The sequence below is a fragment of the Callorhinus ursinus genome, unplaced genomic scaffold, assembly GCF_003265705.2.
Source record: "Callorhinus ursinus isolate GAN/ISIS: 27379988/994484 unplaced genomic scaffold, GSC_fseal_2.0 scaffold2, whole genome shotgun sequence".
NCBI classification, from domain to species: Eukaryota; Metazoa; Chordata; class Mammalia; order Carnivora; family Otariidae; genus Callorhinus; species Callorhinus ursinus.
Window position 1 is genome coordinate 9533369 of NW_027397064.1, and position 5423 is coordinate 9538791.

At 42.4% G+C, this 5423-nt stretch overlaps 1 protein-coding gene across 7 annotated transcripts in view; it reads right to left on the reverse strand.

Moving 5' to 3' along the window:
- The window catches only part of DAW1 (dynein assembly factor with WD repeats 1), a 194094-nt gene that overhangs the window by 166912 nt on the left and 21759 nt on the right, over positions 1 to 5423 (reverse strand). The gene's annotated exons all lie outside the window — the stretch shown is intronic.

Below are 5423 nucleotides of genomic sequence, written 5' to 3' on the forward strand. Positions count from 1 at the left end.
TCTAAAATGAGTCTCCTGCAGACAGCATATTGGTGAGTCTTGTTTTTTAATCCAATCTGATAGCCTGTGTCTTTTGATGGGGGCATTTAGCCCATTTACATTCAGGGTAACTATTGAAAGATATAAATGTAGTGCCATTGTATTGCCTACAAGGTGACTGTTATTGTATATTGTCTGTGTTCCTTTCTGGTCTATGCTGCTTTTAGGCTCTCTCTTTGCTTAGAGGACCCCTTTCAATATTTCTTTTAGGGTTGGTTTTGTGTTTGCAAATTCCTTTAGTTTATGTTTGTCCTGGGAGCTTTTTATCTCTCCTTCTATTTTCAATGACAGCCTAGCTGGATATAGTATTCTTGGCTGCATATTTTTCTCCTTTAGTGCTCTGAAGATATCATGCCAGTCCTTTCTGGCCTGCCAGGCCTCTGTAGATAGGTCTGTTGCCAAGCTAATGTTTCTACCATTATAGGTTACAGATCTCTTCTCCTGAGTTGCTTTCTAGATTTTCTCTTTGTCTCTGAGACTCGTAAGTTTCACTGTTAGATGTCGGAGTGTTGACCTATTTTTATTGATTTTGAGAGGGGTTCTCTGTGCCTCCTGGATTTTGATGCCTGTTTCCTTCCCCACATTAGGGAAGTTCTCTGCTATAATTTGCTCCAATATACCTTCTGCCCCTCTCTCTCTTTCTTCTTCTTCTGGGATCCCAATTATTCTAATGTTGTTTTGTCTTATCGTATCACTTATCTCTCGAATTCTGCCCTCATGATCCAGTAGTTGTTTATCTCTCTTTTCTTCAACTTCTTTATTTTCCATCATTTGGTCTTCTATATCGCTAATTCTCTCTTCTGCCTCATTTATCCTAGCAGTTAGTGCCCCCCTTTTTGATTGCACCTCATTAATAGCCTTTTTGATTTCGACTTGGTTAGATTTTAGTTCTTTTCTTTCTCCAGGAATGTTTTCTCTAATAACTTCCATGCTTTTTCCAAGCCCAGCTAATATCTTTAAAATCATGATTCTGAACTCTAGGTCCGACATCGTACTATTGTCCTTATTGAGTAGGTCCCTGGCAGACGGTACTACCTCTTGTTCTTTTTGCTGAGGTGATTTTTTTCATCTTGTCATTTTGTCTGGAGGAGAATAGATGAATGAAAGAACAAAATGCTAACAGGTCCACAACGTCCCCAGCAAATATACTCTAAACAAATCAGAAAAGACCTGAAACCAGGGGAAAAGAAAGGGAAAGAAAGAAAAAAGAAAGAGGGAAAAAAAAGAAAAAGAAAAAGATAAAAACAGAACAAAACAAAACAAACAGAATATGATCAAATATGATCAGGCTAGTGCATAGATCAGTGCCACACACTAGATTTTCGGTGTATTTTGGTCTGTTAGAAGAAAGTGCCTCCTAAAATTTTAAAGAAAGAAAGACTTATATATGTACAAAATAAGGGTTGATACAATGAAGGGATGGAATATGACTGTAAAGATGAAAATTATAAAAGATTTTATAAAAGGAATTGATAAGAAGTTGTTTGAAAAAAGAAAGAGGATTAAAAAAAAAGAAAAAAAAAGGGAGAGAATGTGATCAGGCAGGAGACTAGAACAAAGCCATACATTAGTGATTTAGGGTATATTTTGATCTGTTAGAAGAAACTGTACCTCAATATTTTAAAGAGAGAACAACTTATATATATATGCCCAAAAATAAGGTTAACTACTATGAAGGGATAAAATATGACTCTAAAGATGAAAAATAAAAAAATGTTTTTTTAAAAAAGGGATTGAGAAGATGTTGGTTGCAAAAGGGAAAAAGAAAAATTCAAAAAAAAAAACAGTTAAAAAAATTAACTTTGAAAGACTAATGAATCATGGTAAAAAAGCCATGAATTCTATGTGCAGTATTCCCCTAGCGCTGGAGTTCTCCCATTCTCATAGATCGGTAAACTTGGTCTTGGCTGGCTGTTCGTGCTGATCTTCTGGGGGAGGGGCCTGTTGCCGTGGTTCCCAAATGTCTTTGCCGGAGGCGGAATTGCCCCGCCCTTGCTGATCCAGGCTAAGCAATCTGCTCAGGTTTGCTCTCAGGAGCTTTTGTTCCCTGCAAGCTCTCGGTACAGCTTTGGAGGACCAGGGTGAAAATGGTGGCCTCCCAATCTCCACCTGGAGGAGCTGAGAACTCGGGGCCCCGCTCCTCAGTGCGCCCCCAGAGGAAAGCAGTCAATCACTCCCATCTCCCTGGTCTCCGGCCGCACTCCGTGCTCACCCGGCCTGTGACTGAGCATTTCTATCTCCGGCACCTGACCCCGTGTGGAGTCTCCAAACCCAGCAGATCCCTGTGGTGCGCTCCCGCGCTGCTCCTCCCTGGGGAGGAAGGGGAGTCTCCCTGGATCTGCCGCTTGTTGGGTCCCTGCTGGAGGAGCAGTGGCCCGACTGTGCCGAGGATCATGGCTTATGGCAACCCCGAGCTGCGAGCCCGCTCCTCGGCTCCGTCTCTGCAGCCAGCTTCCCCGCTCCGATCCCTGGGAGCTCTGGCGCACTCAGGCACCCCAGGTCTTTCTGTGACCCTGAGGGTCCTGAGACCACACTGTCCTGTGAGGGTTCCATCCGCCGCTTAGCCACTGGCGCGACGTCCCTCAGCGGAGCCGGCTTCTAAAAGTTCCGATTTTGTGCTCCGCGGCTCTAGCACTTGCCAGAAGCGGCCGATGGAGGCCCCCTCCCCCGCCGTCTATCCTCCCGAATATCACCTTGGATTCACTTCTCCGCATGTCCTACCTTCCAGTAAGTGGTCGCTTTTCTGTTCAGAGAGTTGTTGCTATTCTTCTCTTCCATCTCCTGTTGAGTTCGTAGGTGTTCAGAATGGTTTGATCCCTATTCAGCTGAATTCCTGGGACCAGACAAAATCCAGGTCTCCTACTCCTCCGCCATTTTGCTCCACCCCCCTGCTTTTCTTCTTTTACCTCCTATTTCTTTTTTGTATCTTTTGGAGAATTGTTCTCTTCTCCAGCTGCTCAAGATGCATCACACTTCTCCCCATACTGACCCTTTTCCTTTCAGAAATTGCAATTCTTAGTGGTTCCCACGACCACTCCAATGCCCGTGACTCAGGCACCCACGTCTCCTTCCCTGACCTCGTGCTTGGTTCAGCCCTAAAGGGCCTCTGTGTGGACATCAGAGAGGCAGCTTGGATCAATCTAAGACATGCAAGTCATATGACCACGAACCGGCTTACCTTGTCATATAAAGAACTGGTGAATGGCCCTGCCGTTGTCTGAAGTCAGGGAATCACTCTGGGGCCCCTTTTCTCCTTCACACCTCACATCTGCCTGGTAACCCCATCCTCCTCCTCCACTCCAGCCTCTCTCGCATTCTCTTCACCTGCCTCACGGCAGGCCTCTGTCGTCTTTGCTTGGACTGCAACAGGATGGCCAGCTGGCCCCTACTTCTGATCTTACATCACGCTGCCACAAGAAGGATCTTCCCAAAGAGTAAAAATGACCTCCCACCTAAAAAGTCTCAACAGCACAGTGTTATCCACAGGATAAAGTCCAAATTCCTTAGCACAGCCTATGAATCAATACTATGGCCTTGCCAGCCTTCCCCACTTCGATCACGCTCACCACGTGATACGGCTTTGAATGGGGTGCAGGGGCACAAGACATATTGCCTTTAACCCAGGCAGCGGGGCAGCACCAGGGATCCTTGGCCAGCACCTCTGACCATGGACAGCAGGCAGCCCCCTGCCGCAAGTGTGTTGCACAGCCATATTGACCTAATCTGTGCGTGTCATCATGGCGGAAAGTTGGCAAGTGCTGCTCTGGCCACATGGAGTCATCTGAGTCTGAAAGCACCCACCCCGGTTGCACACCTCCTCTGGGCATTGACCAGTGCAGTTCTCGCTGCCGGGAGAATGTGCTATCTACCTGCACAGTCTTTCCTTAACAGCCCCCCTCCTTTGGAGGGTGACCACACTAAACCCCCCACCAACTTCTAGCACCCTACCACGCATCTCTGAACTTATTTACTGATGCCTCTACTCCCTCCACTGAACTACAAAATCCCTGCAGGACAAGAACCACGTGTGATTCTATTTGGTATGCCAAACACACAGTCCAGCGCTCGACACATAGTCAATATTTAGTAAATATTTATTGGATTGATGTTGTTGTCTATGAAAAATATCTAAGTCTTCCTCAGAACTATATATAAAGAAAACTTTTCCAAAATTCCAAGGGAGTGTGAGAATGAGGATTATCTCTTTCTTACAACTTTGGACAAGTTACTTACTCTCTCTATACCTTGGCATCTTCAACTGTAAAATGGGGAAATATCTAGCTCTTAGGGTTGTGATGAGGTGCAACTAAGCTAATACATGTAAAGGGCTTATATATTAGCACAAAGCTGTCTTTTGTGCATATTGAATGCCATTTAATGGGTCAGTTATAATTTTGCAATGCAGTATCCCCCAGTGGCTAGCAAAATATTAAACATAGCATGAGCCCTTATTGGATAAATACACCATGAATCCAAAGGATAAATATAAATAAATTTTACTCCTAAAATAAGCAAGCTGGTTATTTTTAAAAGCTATCATTTGTCCCATAGGGAGCCAATTATCTCACTAATTGTTATAAGATGTAACACAGAATTGGCCAAGGGCAAGGTCTTCCCAATAACAAAAGCTATTTAGAGTATCAAACTATTTATGCAAATTTGAGTTCTAATGATATCCAGAAAACAACCAGCCTAAATATTTCACATGATATAAAAAAGTTACTTTAAAAGCTATTCTAAGAATCTTATTCTTAGAATAAAGGACTCATCAAGTCAGTCCTTTAAAAGCAAGTCATTGAAAAAGAAAAGGTGAGGTTGGATATTGTACTCAAATGTTTATCATATTACATATCTTCTTAGTCAATGTAGGATATGGGTCTTTGACAATAACTGCAAGATATAAAAGCTCAAATAGTTTATAAATTACATTAATACCTCCATATAAAATGTATAAAAACTAAAAATACTGGATATAATTGTAAAATTAATCATAAAGGTAGAACCACTATTTGTATAATGGACTACTAAAAAAATAATAATGATGTATTGATGTAGGTCCATCAATTGTAACAAATGTACAGGTTTGGTGGGGGATGTTGATAATGGGACATGTATGGGGCAGGGCAGGGAGTATTTGGGAAATCACTATACCTTCCACTCAGTTTTGCTGTGAATCTAAAAACTGCTCTAAAAAATAAAATCTATTAAAAAGAGAGAGAAAGAGAAAAGGAAGGAAGGAAGGAAGGAAGGAAGGAAAGAAAGAAAAAGAAAGAAAGAAAGAAAGAAAGAAAGAAAGAAAGAAAGAAAGAAAGAAAGAAAGAAAAAAAGAAAGAAAGAAAAGAGAAAGAAAGAAAGAAAGAAAGAAAGAAAGAAAGAAAGAAAGA